Source organism: Rhinoderma darwinii, chromosome 9 (assembly GCF_050947455.1).
Source record: "Rhinoderma darwinii isolate aRhiDar2 chromosome 9, aRhiDar2.hap1, whole genome shotgun sequence".
NCBI classification, from domain to species: Eukaryota; Metazoa; Chordata; class Amphibia; order Anura; family Rhinodermatidae; genus Rhinoderma; species Rhinoderma darwinii.
The window spans coordinates 85,360,955-85,381,923 of NC_134695.1; the positions used below are offsets into that span (position 1 = coordinate 85,360,955).

The window sequence follows — 20,969 nt, forward strand, 5'->3', positions numbered from 1 at the left end:
ACTGTTCTTCACAGATCGTATCGACTAAACTATCAGTGCATTTATGGCCACAGGGGGCTGTGGACATAGTAAATATTTGCTGCAGTGCAAAACTCACACTAAAACATTGCTTACATCAGGAGCCTCCATTGCAGATTACAACATATTTGATGGGAGGACTAGCGCAGCACGCAGTACTATTCTTCTTATGGAAACGGTTGACTCCACAACAGTTTCATATATGTCAATGGGATCCGTCGGGTGTCATTGGTGTCTGTCGTGCAACGGGTCCGGCACTCTGTCAATTTTGTTTTTCTGCTCTTATGACGGAACAGAATATCAAAAATGATGAGGCAGATGTGAACTTCGCCTTAGGTCCCATGCACACGACTGTAAAAATTGCCCGCAATTGCGGACGACAATTACGGACGGATTCACTTCTATTGTTCACAGACACTTTTCTGTTTATTTACGGGAAGGTGTCCAGGCCGTAGAAGTGTACCGCAAAAGATAGGACATGTCCTATATTTTGCTTTTTACAGTCCGTGCTCCTATATTTTGTATGGGAACACGGGCCGAAAATGCAGACGGCTGTCCTGTGATTACGGGCACGGCCGTGTGCATGGGGCCTTAATCATAGATGAACATTTCCATGTTTGTCTTTAGTTTTAACAAAACAATATTGTTAAATGTCTAAAATATTTTGTGCACCTGGGTTATATTTTCCCACCAGAAAATATAACAGAAGCCATCAGCAGGCAGACAGTACTGGGCAAGAATTGCTTTACAAACCCCTACAAAACACAAACCCCTAATGAATTACATTTCCACTTGAAGACTCACAAAGCCAGACAACTGTTGTGTTTCATGATAATTCCTGCGGTTATTTTACCTTGGCATATTCAGACTATTAGCGGCTGCTTCATATGTATCTGGTATAATTCACACTTGTTGCAAAAAAATAAATAAATCTCTTTTCCATGACAGGTTTTCTTAGTAGTATCACTGCCACCTCCCCAGTGCCCTGCTACCATTTCAGATACTGACTAGGATGCTATCCTCCACTTCATACGCTTGAACAAGGACACAGGTAACAGACAAGTATCAATGGATGACACAGATATTGTGCCTTGTACAGGGATTGGCTTTAACAAAATACAACCTCACAAAGGCTACTTGGGCGATGAGACTTTAACCAGCGAATCAAAGTTTCAGTGGTATGGTTTACTGTATATATAATAAAGTAGAAATATGATAGAAGGAACGTTTTTGCCATAAGATGATTATTATTTTAGTACGTTATAATCTAAAAAAGGTACCCTCACTCATACAGAATTTCGTTTATACTTTCATTATTGATTCATACATCAACAATGCTGCCATCTTATGTAAACACTTGTAACCATTTATTTTTATTGGTCCAATGTATCTAAAATAAGACAAACAAAAAAAAATAAGGGGTAAGATACTTCGTAAATAGTCTTAAAAATATCCTACTGTTTTGTGTCTATTGCTCGTAAGCAGAGCTATGTGTTCCCATGGTTACAGACTACACATTACCTCTCCGTAGTCTCATCCTGCATTCATACTTTATTTTATCAACCCCCTTCTTGCTAACTCATCAAATTTATGTTAACAAGATGTAGGGGACAAGTGGCAGAGTTTGACTGCAGGACCAGACTACAGAAGGTTTGTTTATAGTCTGTGACCATAGAGACACACATGTATGCATAGGAGTTCTATACACAGTGGTACGAGTTATTTTTTTTTTAAATCAAGACTATCTGCAAATTTCCTTCACTTTTAAATGCATTAGAGGAACAAAAAAATTGGTAGCAACAGTGATACATAGCCTTTATTAAGATGCTTCATCCTATTTAATGAAAAAGAATATGCGTCTGTCACTGTACTACTCCTGTTTCTAGAATGTATTACTATGTCTATTGTATATAGATGCCACAGGGAATAGTATACACTACCATTCAAAAGTTTGGGGTCACCCAGACAATTTTGTGTTTTCCATGAAAACTCACACTTATATTTATCAAATGAGTTGCAAAATGACTAGAAAATATAGTCACGACATTGACAAGGTTACAAATAATGATTTTTATTTGAAATAATAATTTTCTCCTTCAAACTTTGCTTTGGTCTTGGAATGCTCCATTTGCAGCAATTCCAGCATTGCAGACCTTTGGCATTCTAGCTGTTAATTTGCTTAGGTAATCGGGAGAAATTTCACTCCATGCTTCCAGAAGCCCCTCCCACAAGTTGGATTGGCTTGATGGGCACTTCTTGCGTACCATACGGTCAAGCTGCTCCCACAACAGCTCTATGGGGTTGAGATCTGGTGACTGCGCTGGCCACTCCATTAAAGATAGAATACCAGCTGCCCGCTTCTTCCCTAAATAGTTCTTGCATAATTTGGAGGTGTGCTTTGGGTCATTGTCCTGTTGTAGGATGAAATTGGCTCCAATCAAGCGCTGTCCACAGGGTATGGCATGGCGTTGCAAAATGGAGTGATAGCCTTCCTTATTCAAAATCCCTTTTACCTTGTACAAATCTCCCACTTTACCAGCACCAAAGCAACCCCAGACCATCACATTACCTCCACCATGCTACAGATGGCGTCAGGCACTCTTCCAGCATCTTTTCAGTTGTTCTGCGTCTCACAAATGTTCTTCTGTGTGATCCAAACACCTCAAACTTCGATTCGTCTGTCCATAACACTTTTTTCCAATCTTCCTCTGTCCAATGTCTGTGTGCTTTTGCCCATATTAATCTTTTCCTTTTATTAGCCTCTCAGATATGGCTTTTTCTTTGCCACTCTGCCCTGAAGGCCAGCATCCCGGAGTCGCCTCTTCACTGTAGACGTTGACACTGTCGTTTTGCGGGTACTATTTAATGAAGCTGCCAGTTGAGGACCTGTGAGGCGTCTATTTCTCAAACTAGAGACTCTAATGTACTTGTCTTTTTGCTCAGTTGTGCAGCGGGGCCTCCCACTTCTCTTTCTACTCTGGTTAGAGCCTGTTTGTGCTGTCCTCTGAAGGGAGTAGTACACACCGTTGTAGGAAATCTTCAGTTTCTTGGCAATTTCTCGCATGGAATAGCCTTCATTTCTAAGAACAAGAATAGACTGTCGAGTTTCACATGAAAGCTCTCTTTTTCTAGCCATTTTGAGAGTTTAATTGAACCCACAAATGTAATGCTCCAGATTCTCAACTAGCTCAAAGGAACGTCAGTTAGATAGCTCCTCTAAACAGCAAAACTGCTTACAGCAGTGCTAACATAATTGCACAAGGGTTTTCAAGGGTTTTCTAATCATCCATTAGCCTTCTAACGCAGTTAGCAAACACAATGTACCATTAGAACACTGGAGTGATGGTTGCTGGAAATGGGCCTCTATACACCTATGTAGATATTGCATTAAAAACAAGAAGTTTGCAGCTAGAATAGTAATTTAGCACATTAACAATATATAGAGTGTATTTCTGATTAATTTAATGTTATCTTCATTGAAAAAAACTGTGCTTTTCTTGCAAAAATAAGGAAGTTTCTAAGTGACCCTAAACTTTTGAACGGTAGTATAGGTATAATAAAGGATTACAATACCAAAATGTTTATTTTACTGATCTTCAGTACATCACAATGAATAGCTGGGAGATACAATAAAAACTAATTATTATACCTATGAAGGTGTCCTATCTACACCAACAACTTGGTCTCATATAGTAGTGGTAAAAGGGCTGTACAACCTCTTTCCATATGTCCTTTAAAGACATACGAATGTCAAAGAAAGTGCCGTCCCGTCCCCCATGGTACATGTCTCTCTATTAGGCTACATTCAGACGAGTGTAGCTAACCTCGGATGTGAAAAACGGTCGTTTTTCACATCCGAGGTACACCCGTGTGGGACCCGTTGTGACGGAACCCCCATAGACTGGTCTATAGAGGGATGCGTGACATGGAGTAAAATAGGGCATGTGCTATTTTTTCAGACCCTGCACTCGTGTGCACGTTTGAGTGGCCCCATTGAAGTACATGAGTCTGTGTGACGGCCGTTGATTTAACGGCTGTCAAACGGACTACATATACGCTCGTCTGAATGAGCCCTTAGCCAGAGTAGAGAGCTCCTAACAAAGAGCGGCTACCTCTCTAATGGAGTCATTGCTACAATCTGAAAATATTTTGTCCACTTGGGAAAAATCCCTTTAAGAGAAGAAAAAAAAAAAGAGAGAATGTTCTTCAACTGAAATGCTCCTACACTCATCCTCAAATAAGAAGAGAAGCAGGGCAGCAGAAGAAAGATATTAGCTATTCCTAAAAAAAAAATATTGAACTTGTCCTAGTACTATAACATAGACCCTAAATATTTCAACTTAATAGTATCATCAGGGGTCAGATAATATGGTGCTACGCAGGCCAGTAACATATGGGGCAGATTGTGTGGCAGCCAGATTTTCTCCACAGGCGTCACTCGTTCAGTGAAAGGGGTGAAATCTGAAGTGAAATCTGCAATTCTGCAGGAAAACCCACGCGTATAACAGGCAAATTTTTGGCAAATGTTCTGCCCAGTGTGCAGGTTTCCTTAAGGTTCTTTGACAAGGGATCCATACCAAGGAAGATCATGCACTCAAGCAGTGTTTGGGTGGAATCGTACATGCAGTCTTTGATGAAGTTTCGTTAACCAAACACGGCAGTGGACAAAAGAGAGGAAACATATCAGTCTTTCCTTTATACTTTTCCTTCTTTTTTGGATCCAGTAGTGTGTTTGGCTAAAAACCGCATCAAAAACTACTGTACAGATGTGATTTGAGCCTTTCACAATTTTTTTTTTTTTTTTTTAGAAATTCTTTTTATTTGTCATTTTGGTTTTTTTTATATTACAAATCGTACAGAATATACACAACGCAGTGCGCAAAAAGGCAATGAAAACAGTCAACGTTTCACAGGTCAGTTATCTGCCCCGCATAAGTACATGGGGTCACCTGAAAGTACCATGTCGCTTAATGAAGGAATCTCCGATATGCACCCTGAACTCGCAGCCGTGCATGATATATCCTGAGTGCTCACAGGTGCATCAAAGGAGAAGAGAGATGCAGAGACAGAAAGAAGAAAAGACAAAATAGTGAGGAAAAAAGAGAAGGAAATGGGGGGAGAAAACAACAAAACAAAAAAAAGGGGGAGGAGGGGGGGGGGAGCTGGCCTGACATACCGTGTCTAGACGGGAATTCACGAGGCCATGATGGTTTTATATTCCTCGGTCGTTTAGTACCGAATCCATTCACGCCATGTTTTTAGGAAGGAGGCATGAGTCCCCTTCATTGATGCCATGAGGTCCTCCATTCTCATGATCTCCTGGATCTTGCCGAACCACATGCCCACCGTCGGAGGACAGGATTGTTTCCACAGTGCAGGAACACATGCCCTAGCCGCGTTTACCAGGTGTCGAACTACCGAACGTCTATACAAGGGCAGTGGAACCTCGCACAGATGAAACAGGAAGAGGCCCGGAGATCGCGGGAGAGGACAATCCATGAACTTTCAGGAAATACGCCACACCTCGGACCAGAACCCAGTCAGGAGTGGGCAGTCCCAGAAAATATGCAAGATTGTACCCACATGGTCCCCACATCTCCAGCATAGTGGCGAGGCCGCCGGGATCATTGCATGCAATCTGGAAGGCACTCTGTACCAACGGGACAATATCTTAAATCCTGCCTCTTACTATTTTATTATTTTAACCCAACTTCTCCAAACCATTTTGAGTGTAAATAACACATGATAAGGTCGCCAGGAGAGTGAAGCGCTACTACTGAGCGCATGCATTTAAACCATTTAAATTAACTTTTTTCAATTCCACTTTGCAAAATATGCAGGAGTTTCAAACTGAATCAGACACTTGACATGATATTATGCTGTGGAGTGTCAATTTGAAAAATAATGTTGGATGTGAAAGTTTAAAAATGTAACTAAAAGCTTTCATCAAACTTTAAACAGCTTCTTAAGCTCTCAGCCTCTGCGTACACTGATTTATTGACAATGACACACCTAGTGAAAAAGACAGCTCTGCAGCACCGTCGTAATGGACTTCATTATAATATATATACACACACACACACACACACACACACACACACACACACACACACAGTAAATACAAGTAGGTGCTACACACCATAGAAAGGGGTCTGATTAGAGACCACTAATTTGTTATGCACTACAGCAAATCAGCCGTGATTCATACGACAAATAAGTAAAAAAAAATTAACAGCTGTCATGATGTGATGTGTTAATTTCCTGACAGTCTCTGCGCTGAACCCAATTACTGATTTAAGGGCAGAGAGAGAGAGAGCCCTGCTCATGCTTTTAATTAGGCTTCTTACAGACTAAAAGGATAAAAAGGAGAGACTCAGAAAGACTGAGGGAGAGAGAGAGAATCAAGCAGGTAGGCATTGCTTTAGAAAGTATATAAGCTTTTAACGCCCCAGTTAAAAAGCTGTAAGCACCAGTGTGTCTGAACATTTAATCCATTTCATCTGTGACCTGATATTGTAGTGCTTTATGTAGTAATGGGGACGCAGCAATTCCTGCGGTTTTAAAAGATGGCCCACAGTGGATATCCAGACCTCCAGACAATCTGTAATAATCTTCTCGGGACTGTATGAGAATATGAAGGTTATGTTTTGGAAAACATACAACAAAAATATAGTAGAGAATAGCACTTTCAAGTTCAATTTGGGGTGCAGTGGATACACATCCCATAGTTCCCTTTGAATCCATCAGTGTAATGAATGCACCGTCTACAGCAGACTATATTCTGTCAATGCAGACACAGGCTGTTGTATGCAGACAGACTTTCCTCCTGTGTTATTAGAACATACCGGCTTGTAAATATTTATTTCCAACTTCTAGGTACAGTCTCAAGTAGTAGCGCCCACATGTGGTTGAAACCCAGCTCACTTGCGATGACCAATGGCCTCACCAGTTTGACAGTTACCTGAAAAATCAAGGGCCGCTACAATTCCTGCAATCTCAAGGGCAAACCCAACGTCGCATCTTCAAATTTTTTTCATTTTAGTTGACTTAGTAATTCAGTTCAAACACATGAATCAAACAAAATAATCATTATTCCCCACCCGCAGTGATCGCCTCTATTCTTTTTAGATCTTTAATCTCCCAGTGTACCATAAAGGGGGTTTTACCATAATTAATATTTAGCACTTATCCGTGGGATAGGTGATAAATATCTAATCGCTGGGACTCCCACTGGTCCTGAGAACTGGCTTACCTGGCCGGCCCTGGGCACACCAAATAATTGGATCGTTACTGCGCATGCTCCATCACCGCTCAATTTTTTTTCTATGGGGCTGCCGCACGCTATCTCCAGCATCCCCATTGAAAGTGAATGAAGCGGTGGAAGAGCATGTGCAAGTATCGCTCCATTTATATGGGGCGAACAGAGACAGCCAGGTAAGCCTGTTCTTGAAATCGGTGGGGGTCCCAGCAGTCAGACCACACAAATCAGATCTTTTTCCTAAATCCTGTGGATAGGTGTTAATCATTGTTTATGGGAAAAGCCCTATAAGATTTTACACATTGTACCAAGAAGTACATTGAAATGTCGACATTAATTGACATATTTCTGACTGGGATTATTCAAATAAGCGTATTTTACATCATGGTCACCATCAAAGGCATCCATTAAATGGATACGACATGAGTTTTTAATCGTTTTTCATGATGTACACGTTAAACAAATACCATTAAAGCCCATGTGTGACAGATGCCCCTGTACAAGAAAGTTTGATCAGCACATTCCAACAAAATGAAAAAAAAACAAATAATGTGTATACAGGTGCAAGAACGCCTGTGACTGTAAACTATACATCACACAAGAATATGGCGACCACACACTGCGAACACTAATGCCACTTAAACACTATATATAAATAAATATGAATCAAAATGTGCGCTAAGAACCTCACTATTGTAAGTAGATTCAGCAGTAATGCATATTTATTTATATATAGTGTTTAGGTGCATTGGTGTTCGCAGAGTGCTTTCGCCATTTTCTTGTGTAATGTACTGTAAGGCATCTGTCACCACCTACATTTAACGTATATGTCAGCTTTTCCGGGCATATACGTCAAACGTAGGCCAAAAAACGTGACATTAACATAGCCTTAGATATCGGTCAGGTGACACTTATTCCTCCTGACTCCGCCATTTACATGTCCGAGCATGCATGTGTTTACAATGGGGAGAGAGGCATAAGCCGCTACCGGATTCCTCTGGCGGTAACATCTCCGGTAGAAATAAAGTATTGGGCATGCTAAAATCCAACATGCCAAATCATTCTTTCCCCTAACATATGATGTCAGGGGGAAGTCAGATATTGTCCAAACACATTAACTAGTCAACCAGTCCCACTGAAAATAGCAAGTTCGGTCTACTTTCAACCAATATGTATTGGCACCTTAAAAATAGGAGGCTCTTCCATTAAGAGTCCAATGTGTGAATAAAGTATAGGAAAAATAGTGAATGTAAGGACAATAATGGAGAAAAATCTGATTGAACGTACAACTGTCCACCGCTTATGAATCCATTTCATTACAATACGAACATTGCTAGAAAAATTACTGACAGAAAAGAAAATCACAAATAGAATCAAGTACATGTTCACTTTAAAATGATTTGGAGTTTCAGCCAAGAAATATCTATTCTCCATGGTTCTCTCTCGGCGGCTGCTTTCTAAATTGGAAGTTATTTTTGAAGAAGTTAAAATAATAAGCAACAATTTTACAGGTGATCAGTTTCCTAAACTAAATTCTGCTCCTGCAATGGTAATTGGTGGAATGATTGGAAGGAATTACTTTGCATATTAAAATGTGCAGGTGTCACAAGTGTTTATTTTATATTCGGAGCAGGGTAAATATAAAACAATGTAAAATAAACATATGGGCCGACAGAAAACAAAGGCGGTGATGACAGCGCATCAGATTTACAAGATTGATCATTTTCGAGAAAAGATTAATAGTTTTGCAGCTCAGCCTAGAAGCTTAGACACCAGATATTCTTCCAGGATCTGTTTTTGATCAGATTAAAGTTGTCATTAGACGCTTCAATAAGGTTTACGATTTGACGAAATTGGATCGTCGCTATCGTTTCATAGTGTAAACACCCGTAGACGACCGCTTTCAATAGTATAAATCGTGATCGCAGATCATCAGGAATTTCAAGAATTTGGATTGTAAGATCTGCAAATCGCTGTGGGTAAATGCAATCGCTTGGTGGTCTGGCAATTAAACTGCCCATTTAGACTTTGGTGCTCCTCCTTTGTACTGTGTGACTACGAATACAATTTCATGGCAATATTGAGGATCTGTCACATGTACAAAAAAATAATAATTCAAGACCAGTACCAAACAATTGCACAAGTAAGAAAATCGCCAAATCACACGTATTTTTGAAGCATATAAAGGCACCCTTAGGGAAAGATAAAGTGCCGCTTTGAATGCCGTGTAATAGTTAAGAGGATAAAGTATGACTTTCTAAGAAGAATATGTAATTCTGTGACATAGCGATACTGTACTTTCTTACTTTCTGGACCCAGCTACAAGAGAAAGAAGCGGTCAGAAGGATAAATGGCTTTTAGTAAGAATGATCCAAATGTGGCCGATTCTGCACCGAAAAACCTGCAACAAAAAGGACAGCGCAATGCAAGTGAATGGCGACTTATAAAACCAAATTTACACATGGCGGAAAATAATTAGCTTGTCTACACATGGCCAAAGGGTCCTCAGAATAGCTATGTTTAACAAATAAAACCTGCTAATGAAATGGACAAAATATCACATGACTTGAACCTATGCAGGGAATTATAGGGGTATTCGGGTTTCAGCAAATAAATGTTATTTTTTTATATAATGAAAAGTTGTAAAATTTTCCAATACTTTTTTTTGCATCAATTTCTTACAGTTTTCAAGATCTCCGCTTGTAGTCATTCAATCAGAACGGTTATTGTTTACTTGCAGGGGAGAATCTGTACAGGTACGTGATACATACACCACAACTGTATTCAGTGCTGAACCGGTGTGAAGGTTCCTGTTGAATGACAGAGATCAGAAGTATACAAGAATATACGTTTTCATTATACAGAGAACAGTTGTTTGCTGAAACATTAAACGGGTTGCCCAGGATTATAAAAATATTTTTCTCCCAAAAACAGCGCCACACCAGTCTATGGGTTGTCTCTGGTATTGCAGCTTAGCTCCATTAAAGCGAAAGAAGCTGAGCTGAAAAACCTCACATAGCTTCTAAGGAAACCCCTTTAACCCCTTAATGACCGCCGATAAGCCTTTTAACGGCGGTCTTTAAAAGGGCCTTATTCTAGGCCGCCTTCACGGCGGCCTAATCAAAGTTGCTGGAGCTGCTGTCTGAGGTACACAGAAAAAAAATAAAAACATTTTTTTTTCATAAAAAGTGGTTTTATTTAGTAAAAGTGTAAAAATAAAAACTACGCGTATATGGTATCGCTGCAATCTTAATGACCCAAAAAATAAAAAGTTAGCGTATTATTTAAACTGCAAGGTAAATGCCATAAAAAAACAAAAAACGCTAAATTGCTTTTTTTTTTCCTTCCCCCCCAAAAAAATGTATAATAAAGTTTAATCAATAAGTCCAATGTACCCCAAAATGGTATCAATGAAGTTCTGCAAAAAACAAGCCCTCATATGGCGACATCTACGGAAAAATTAAAATAAAAACGTTATGGGTCTTGGAAAACGACGATGCAAAATAAAATAATTTTAGTTCAAAAGTGTTTTTATTCTGCAAAAGTAGTAAAACATAAAAAAAAAAACTATACATATGTGGTATTGTCGTAATCGTAGAGACCCATAGAACAAAGATAGCATGATATTTATGCCGCATTGTTAATGGTGTCAATTTAAAACGCATAGAACAAACGACTAAATTGCTGTTTTTTATATCCCCCCCAAAATAAAGTTAATCAAAAAATTCGACATATAAGTTATAGCACCTTGAATGTGATGATGCAAAAAAAAAGATCGCTTGGTCATTAAGGCCCAGAATGCATGCAGGGGGAAAGGGTTAATAGATGACAGAATATCCACAAGCGATACTAAAAAGCACTGTTTGCGGAGACTACATTACATGAATGGTTGTGGAATCAGTGCAGCATTTTTAAAACTTCTATATAAAATGCACAAATGGATCATAAGGGATAATCAACTATAAACTTTGTCTGCGGTCACACGACCTTTACAGTGGAAAATTGCAATAGACAAGAATTAAATTATCTTGAAAATAACAGCAATACATTAAGGCCATACTGTCGTGATACTGCCCTTGTCACATACACAAAAGATTTCATACAAAATTAGCACACTCCTCTGCTGAAATAATCTGTGCCGCTGTGGTGATCTCCTCCTATTGCTATATCACCCAGGATCCCATCTGACTACCAGACTGCCTTCAGGCATTACAATGGCTGTCACCCAGATCTTGGGGACGGCAGCAGCATGGATTAAGTGTTTATGTACGTTTGTAAATAAAAATTGCCCCCCATCACCCGCTGTTGCAGTGAACGCTCAGCCAGCTGATTTTGACATTTAGTATATTAGAAATCTGTATGATATCTAGAGATCAATTAATAAGTGATATTAATATATTTTTAATAAGCTGTACATAAACATGTTGAAGTTCTTCTGATTATTTCATGTACTGAACACACATTTCATCTTATTTACTGAATTCCTATAATATGGGTCTATGTAGAGCCGCACGTCAGAAGACGATTACAGGTTGAGTATAAAGGGCGTGATTTGGCTCTATATAATCTACCAGAACTGTAAATACATTTAGTCAGTCTGGGAAATATGCATTTCTTCTAACAAGCAGGACTCTGCGGCTCAAGTGCGGTCAAATTAGTTTAATGTTTCTTTCAACCTCTGTTCATAAAACTTGTCAAGGTTCTTCTGCGTGGAGGAACCAGCTATTTCTGAGTGGAGCATTAATGAGATGATGACAGGAAATAAGACGTTTGCTCCTTCCTCTAAGCAATCACTTTAGAGATGCCAATCCCACAGTGTCAATATCATGCCTGGCCTCGTCTCTTCACTACAATGTTTGTTGAAAGAAAAATCAACAATTTCCATTCTACCTGGCTAATGGTTGACTAGATGAGTCCGAATAGCCAAGAAAATCCTACTGAGCCAAGATGAAAATCTATGAGCATTAAAGTACATTTGAATTACGTATTTCGTCTACTGCTTTTAGCATGAAAGTCCAGCTACGAGCTATTTACAGCTGCACATAAGTCTGTTATTGAGTAACAGTAGCCATTCTTACTCCACTGTGCACCATGAAAACCAAACTGGCCGACAGGTAGGTGAGGTTTTCGGTTGATTTGTACATGTCACTAGTACCTGGAGTAGCGGGCATTTCTTAAACCCTTATACGTCTAAGGCTTTGTTCACATCTGCGTCAGGGCTCTCCGTTCAGGCTTTCCGTCGGAGCTTCCCGTCAGCTCACAGACTTTCTATATTCCGTACACCGATAGATTGATTTACAGAAAAAGCCGAACAGAAACAAAGCGGCTCAGCGCCCACACACGAGCACTTCTGCAGCTTCGTTTTAGCGATTGGTGGGGGTCTCAGTGCTCGGACCCCCACCAATCAAAACTTCTGACATGTCACTATAACATGTCAGAAGTTAGTTGAACGTTTAAGTTACCCTTTCAGAAAGGCCATCGATAATAGATCGGTGGGGGTCCGACTTTTGGAATCCCCGCCGATCACCTGTTTGAAGGGGCCGCGACGCTTGTAAGAGCCTTGCAGCCTCTTTATAATTCACATAGGTTTCATTCCTGTTCCTACTTTCACACGCCATTACTTGCATAGCGGCTGCGCGAGGTATTGCAGTGTGGTCCCATTTAAGTAAATGGTTAAATTCCGTTTAAATGACACGTTATTTCTGGTATATAACTTTACGGAGGAATACTCGGTCCTTGCAATATTAATCCACGCCACTGCATCTACTAACCCTGTAAAATGAAGATACATACTGCCAAGCTGTAAATCCGATTCATGCGGTGTGTTATTATGATAAATTCGTATAACACCATCAATATTTGTTCATCCTCAAAATCCTCCCTCTGTTGTGATTTCGAAGCGGAGTCCCCAAAAACACCTCTAATTCTTTCACATATCCCTGTCATAGAGCGATAGTCAAAAATGAACTCTATCAGTAATATATTAAATTCTAATCATACCCCTTACTATAGCGAGTTACCGGAATGAAGAACATGGTCATGGGTTAGTGAGCATTAGATTTATAGGATGCGAGAGAGGAATACTGTACGTTGTGGTGTTGCTCCTGATCATGAAGGCTCTATGTAGCCATGAACTTATTCAATAAAGATGAAATAAAAAGAGCCCTTGGTGTTTTATGGATAAATATAAAGAAAAATCACGGATATCACTGCTGCAATATTTATTTTATTGCTTCCTGATGAGTAATACCACGGTGCGCATGTCAATGTGCATTGTGTCGTTACGTGAGTTACAGAATTAGTCTACTACGGGATGCAATGCTTTTATTTCATTATTAAAAGCAAATTAACGTTAAGTTTCAGACGAAAATTCGGAAAGGGGGGGTAGCGTTCCTTCTTAAACAGCATGTGAAACCGGTCGTCCTGCACTATTACCAGGTGAATATATAAAACAAAGCACACAGATAATTTAATTCCTCAACCTTCCTTACGCATCTACTTGCATCCAGTTGAAGACAGCGGATCATCACATGATTAATAGTACTGACCGCTGCCTGCATCTCTCAAGCTAATGACACATACACTAAAGCCATTGATTTGTATGAATAGCCTCCGCTCTCCATTTATCACAATTTAATGTTAGGGTTTGTAATGCAGAAAAAAATATTCGCACAGGAAGAGAAGACCCACAGGCCTTTCTGCTAAGCTGCCATGAATCATTTGTTACCTTTAAATATATGGAGTGTTTTTTCCACCGGACGCCTCCGAAGGTCACAGTGTTTTGCAGTTCATTATGACAATTAAAAATATCCCTGATGGAGCTATATGAAGGTGTGTCGTTCACTTAAAATCGTGTTTGTTTTGTCCAGTCCTACTGAAAAAAAATGACCTTGCTTATCCTAGTGTATAAGGGCTAATAATTCATCTAAAGAGGCAGAAATGAGGTATGGTCTGTCTGTATTACATGAAGTCATTTCATTGTCTATCTGATAGTAATCAGAATCTTCAGCATTTGTCAACAGGTCAGCACAATTTGCATTTTTTTTTTTTTTTTTACATAGTGCCCTATAAAAGCGTTGTGACTCTTAATGTATTTATATCACACACACAGTCGAGTCACATTATTATGAGCACCTCCTACTTTGGACGTCGGCATTGCGTGGCCCATGAAGGAAGTGATGTTTTGTGGGCTGGCTTGGTGGGTATATAAGGTGTGCGATAGGCTGTCTGATCATATATCACTCGTTGTTGCCATGGGTAAAAGGGGCGATTTATCAGCGTTGCAAAAAGGGATGATTATTGGCTTTCGGGCAGAGGGTGTTGGTATTTCTCACACAGTGCAGTTTGTTAATCATTCGCGTGCTGCTGCGGTGAAAGTGCATCGTGAGTGGACACATGGCACCATTGGGAATAACCGACGTGGAAACTGCGGCGCACTACGTGCCATTGATGTGAGAGGTGAACGTCGGCTACGGAGGTGCGCGAGGGCCGAACGACACCATACAGTGGAGCAGCTCACCGTGAAAACCAACCAGGGGCTACCAGACATGTGCCTAAAACAACAGTTCAGCGAACCCGACTGCATATGGGGCCCCAAAGAAGACGGATGGTCACTGCTCCAATGCTAACAAAGGTGCATCGGGAAAAAAGGCTTCAATTTGTACAGCAGGATAGGATTTCAACCACCGATGATTGGAAAAGTTGCCTTCTCCGATGAGTCACGTTTTCTGCTTCATCGAAACAGATAGACGTTGGCGTGTCATGCGAGAAACATCAGAGAACAAACACCCTGCAACCTTTGCTGGAAGAACACGAGCCGGTGGCGGTAGCGTTTTTGGTCCGGGGAACTTTTTCACGGCATTCTCTGGGCCTCTCATCCATGTGGAAGGCTCTGAACCGATTTGGGTGTGAATCCATCGTTGCAGATCACGTCCTCTCATACATGCTGATTCCATCTGCCCCAGGGAAGACAATCTTCCAGCAAGACAATGCGACATGTCACACGACTAGAAACGTCTGACAGTGATTGGAAGAGCACGACCAAGACTTCCAAGTACTTCGCTGGCCCCTTAATTCACCAGACTTTAACCCAATTGAGCATCTGTGGGACCTCGATCGTTTTGTTCGCTCTATGGATCCTCCCCCACGCACCCTCCAGAAAATATGGGAAGCTCTGCAGTCAGCACGTCGCCAGATACCGGAGACCACCGACCAGCACCTTATTGAGTCACTGCCAGCCCTTCTACTGCTGTCCGTGCCGCACATGGCGGTTGCTCTGGATATTAGCTGGTGGTCATAATAATGTGACTTGATCCTGTGTGTGTGTATATATATATTATATTTATTTACATACTACTGCTATAAAAAAAAGGATTCACCTCCTCTTTAACCCCTTAAGGACATGGCCAATTTTAGCCTTGAGGACAGAGCAATTTTTTTTAAATTTCCCTCTTTGCATCCCAACGCTCATAACGCTTTTATTTTTTGTACGACGTAGTTGTATGAGACTTTGTTTTTTGCGGGACGAGTGGTACAAATACATTATCGTTTAATTTCTATAAATTTTTAATTAGATTAAAATGCAGAAAAAAAGCAGTTGTGCAGCAGTTTTAATATTATTTTTTTTACACCATACACCGATCATCATTAATAATGTTATACATTTGTTGTACAGGCTGTTATGGTCGTGGCGATACCAAATATGTCTATATTATTTTATGTTTTGGGACTTATATTTTAAAAAGTTGATTTATTATAAAAAATGTGTGTTTCTGTGTATTTTATTTACTTTTTATTTATTTATTTACCATTATTTTTTTTTTACATTCATTTAACTTTTTTTTTTAATCCCATAAAGGGATTTATCATTTTGATTTTTATTTTGTAACTGCAATGTACTGGCATAGATCTATATGCCAGTACATTAGCCTGTTACTGATCGTACACAGGCAGTTGTTAGGGCATACCTCAGTATGCCCTAACAACAGGAAATATGTTCAGACAGCCCTGGGGTCCTTCACTGGACCCTGGGCTGTCTGACCATACGAGTTGTGGGCTTTGATCGCGTCACAGTTATTTTCTGTGACGCGATCAATGTGCAGTCCCCTCTCCTTGAACGCCGCGATCAGCTGTCATCGCGGCGTTCAAAGGGTTAACAGCGGAGAGAAGATGTTTCTCTCCTCTCCGCTGTCAGAGCGGGGCCGTGGCTGTGTATTACAGCCGTTGCCCCGCTCTCGATCGCACACACAGAGACGGCACAGACGGCTGTCACACAGGACGAGTATGCTCGTCCTAATGCGCGAAGTGCTCGCCGCTCAGGACGAGCATACTCGTCCTGTGTCGGCAACCAGTTAAGGAGTCCTTGATTTATAAATACTTTCTTCTGATGAACATCAAGAACGCCAAAAAAACGTTAAATAATAAGACGTGAAACCTATCTAAGGGGGTGCATACTTTTTATAGGCATTGTTTATTACTATATCACGTTCTTCCCAACAATGTGACCCAACAAACTTTTATAATACTTTACAGGGTGATCCCATATGGGCAACCCCTTATTAGAATGAAGTTATGCTGGCAACCAGCTGCTAATGGGGAAGCTGCAAGGATAACTCCAGGTATGTGGCTGACCGGATCTCCTGCAAGAACTTTGAAAGGGACAGTGGGAGTAGTGGCCGGCACAGCAAGCGGCCCAGGTGCCTAGGCAACCATAGGACGCCGGAAGTCTCCCCTGAAAAGCTCCTTTCGGCGTTGTACGGTTTACTAAGCAACCAGTCTGCATATCCGCTAACCGTCATTTTTAAACTGGCATCCTTTCATGCAGACACTCATCACACTGCAGAGGTAATTTCACGGCAAAAGCTGTATTACATGGGGCCCTCAAAAATAAATGGGTGACCATATAATACATGGTCACATTAAGCCATTGAGGTAGCACTCCACTGGTTTATAGAAGGGGTTCCAAGCTGAGGACCTTACCTTTATGACATCCATATGCCCTAATAGACCATTTGGAAAAGTGCAGTTCAGATTGAACAACCTCTTTAAATTGGCTGGTACTCATTTTCATTTATGGACTATACTTTAATGGAAGACAGTCTTAAACGTCATTTTGTTAGCCTGTACTCTGCAAACACCAATAAATCTGGAATATTTTTACCTTCACAGTTCTTGCTCTGGGCACATCATACCCCTAGATAGTTTACATGTCTGTTTATTGGGTAAAAAACAACAACAACAATTGAAAACTCTGACAGCAAACATTGGTGGAAATTCAGACCTTATTCACTTCTTAAAAGGTAACTAAACATTCCACAAAGTTCTGACATGTCATCGTGACATGTCAGAAGTTTTGATTGGTGGGGGTCTGAGCACCGAGACCCCCACCAATCTCTAAAACGAAGCGACAGAAGTGCTCGTGTGAGCGCTGAGCCGTGTAGTTTCTGTTCGGCTTTTTCCGGAAATCAATACATAAGAGTATGGGTTCAAAAGAAAGTCTATGAGACCATACTCCGATATATCGGCTTTCCGGAAAAACCCGAACAGAAACTAAGTGGCTCAGCGATCACTTCTGTCGCTTCGTTTTAGAGATTGGTGGGGGTCTCAGTGCTCGGACACCCACCAATCAAAACATCTGACATGTCACTATGACATGTCAGAAGTTTGTCGAACGTTTAGTTACCCTTTAAGAGGGTGGAGTTTAGCAGAATTTACTGTAATATTCAGAGACTGGTGTAAATTATAGCGCAAATTGACGCCAGCTCATAGATATCATTAATTTGACTCTCTGCCACACATGGCCGGATATACATCCTACTTAGCATATGAAACCCCAGCCTTAATAAATTTTACCCAATAATTAAAAATCTCAGTTGTCCAATTTGTGTCAACATTTACATAAAGTAAAGTCTAGTGAAAGTGGACTAGGTGCTGGATGATTGGAATCAAGGATTACCAATATGTTCTGGACTATCAGAAATTCTGCTGGAAATCGGACCATCAGGCAACAAGCTGATCCCATGATGTCCATCTCATCTGAATCCTTTTTTAAAACCTAGCTATAATGCAAGGTCTGTGGTGCAGGAACATGTCATAAATCAATGACCAACAAGGCCGAACTAACTATAAGAATCAAATAAAAGTGAATATACAAAACATACAGACCGCTGTAAAAACGCCTGTCTTTGTTTCTTATTTTGAGATGAATTCCAGCTCAGCTTCGTCGCGCCGATGATTTCAGATGGTCATTTTCCCCAACAGACTTAAGAGTTACGTTCATGTAAACAGTTACAGTACTGAGCTATAAAATAGGCATTAACTCATTCCTTACCTTACATTCATTTTATGTGCTGAGGCCTGCAAAGGGATGTAGTCCACTAAAGCATATAACGGGTTAAAGAGCTAATCTTTGTCAGTTTTAATTGGAGGTTTTAGCAAAGGGAAAATTGAATAGTTGTGTAAATCCGAGTTTATTTGCATATTGGACAGGCAGAATACCATTATTACATGTCGTATCTTCTTGACAAGTTAATTTATTACATAGCTATTTCAGAGACAATGACTTCACAACACTGCAACACAGCACTTTGAAAAAGTTTACATATGTAATTACTCATTTATTAGCGGAAACTATAACTCAAGCCGTAAAGGTTGACTTTCATAGCGTGCGATGGACGCACCATACGATTGCACTTTGAGATGGGCTCCTGAAGGGTCTTCTTTATATACCGAAATTTCTATTTGGGTGTACTAATGGTAAATGAGTAGGATGTCTGCTTTGCAGATTGTTATTTCTAGTTAAAGGGGTTGTCCCACAAAGGAAATGTATCACCTATCCAAGAGACAGGTGATAAGTGTCTGATCGCTGGGACCCCCAGTGATCACAAGAACGGGGGACCATGAGCCCCACGTTACTCCTCACTGCACAACCGCAGGAGTTTGAAAGTAGCGGAGGTCACCAACGCGCCCTATAACTCCATTCAATGTCTATGGGGCTGACAGAAATCGAAAAGTGCAGTACTGTGGATAGTCAATTAATCTCCTTTTTTGGGACAACCCCTTTAAACAACTTCAGGTTAATTCCGCAAACATTAGCGCACCCAAATATTAAGTCAAGTGATTCAGATAGCGATGATTTTTTTTTACTGACAATGTTGTTTCTGTGTCTCCCATTGACTATATTGGGGAATGGCCACACGTAGGATCACCACCTGTAAGATGGGAAACCGCTTTAGCAGATCTCCTAAAATGCAATGTGCTTCCTAAAAAGCACGCACAATGGATTAAAAGTAATCACCAGAGATTTCTTCCTTAAGGCTCGGTTCACACGACCTATTTTCAGACGTAAATGAGGCGTATTATGCCTCGTTTTACGCCTGAAAATAGGGCTGCAATACGTCGGCAAACATCTGCCCATTCATTTGAATGGGTTTGCCGACGTACTGTGCAGACGACCTGTAATTTACGCGTCGTCGTTTGACAGCTGTCAAACGACGACGCGTAAATTGACTGCCTCGGCAAAGAAGTGCAGGGCACTTCTTTGCCACGTAATTTGAGCTGTTCTTCATTGAACTCAATGAAGCACAGCTCAAGATTTACGAGCGTCTCAGAGCGTCTCAGACGCCTCGTAAATTACGAAGAGCATTTACGTGTGAAACGAGGCAGCTGTTAACAGTCTGTCTTTTCACACGTAAATGCCTCTCATCGTGTGACCATACCCTTAGAGGAATCGGCCTGTACAATAGGGCCTTGATCCTGTAGAGTCCAGCGTACTCAAATAATCTTAAATAATAAAAAAATAACGTGTAATGTCATAAGAACAAACGAGGCACATATTCCCAATAACATTATCTAACACTTAGGCACTGTTCACACAAAGGAATTTTTGTGGCGGTATCCACTACAAAATTCCACCTCCCATTCATTTAATTGAAAGGCAGACACTTCTTTTTCCCCCACTAGCAGATTTTTTCCAAACCTCCCATTAAAGTGAATGGGAGTAGACATCTCCGTGCTGACGGCAGGAAAAATTCTGCGGCGGATTTCGTGATGGGTCCCGTCAGGCAAAATCTGCAGTGTGAACATAGTCTTAGGTGTCTTTTTTAATTATAATTGATAAAAAGGAAAGGAAGAAAGGCAGCAGGGAATGGAGACGGGAAATTAGGGAGTGGAAATGGAGTACAAGAGTTGTGGGGGTTATGAAAATAATATGGGGGTTGAGTTTTAGAAAATCAACGGCATGGGACCGAAAAGCTCTCGGTCAGAAGTGATTCTTATGGGCCCATTTTTTATATTGTTGTCAAGACTCAGAATATGGAGGCACTTGTAAAAGCAACATCAGGAAAGATGTCACATCTTAGAGGACAGTAAGAGACAAAATGCTTTCATTTCAAGAAAGTTGTGAGACGACTATGTTTACAGATATATTTGATGTACAAAAAGAAAGTCTGATATTATTAGAGTGATAATCCAGAATTAGAAAAAAAAAATTTGAATTAGAAAATCATGGCTGCTTTCTTCTAAAACTAGCACCACACCTGTGCACTGGTTGAGTGTGGTATTGCAGCTCAGCCCTATTCATTTAAATGGAGCTGAGCAGCAATACCAGCCACAAACCTGGCGCTGTTTCTGGAACGATGAAAGCCTAATTAAAATAAAAAAAATAATGAAAAGTGAAAAGCTGGTTTTATGCCTC

The 20,969-nt window shown here is 40.5% G+C and overlaps 1 long non-coding RNA gene across 2 annotated transcripts in view; it reads right to left on the bottom strand.

Annotated features, from left to right (window-relative positions):
• The window catches only part of LOC142661119 (uncharacterized), a 336,310-nt gene that overhangs the window by 311,125 nt on the left and 4,216 nt on the right, over positions 1-20,969 (bottom strand). The window contains exon 2 of one of the 2 annotated variants that reach the window (XR_012850638.1): positions 9,583-9,677. The exons of the other annotated variant lie outside the window; for it this stretch is intronic. This is a non-coding gene — a long non-coding RNA (uncharacterized LOC142661119). The remainder of the gene's footprint in view (positions 1-9,582; positions 9,678-20,969) is intronic. 2 annotated transcript variants of the gene reach the window in all.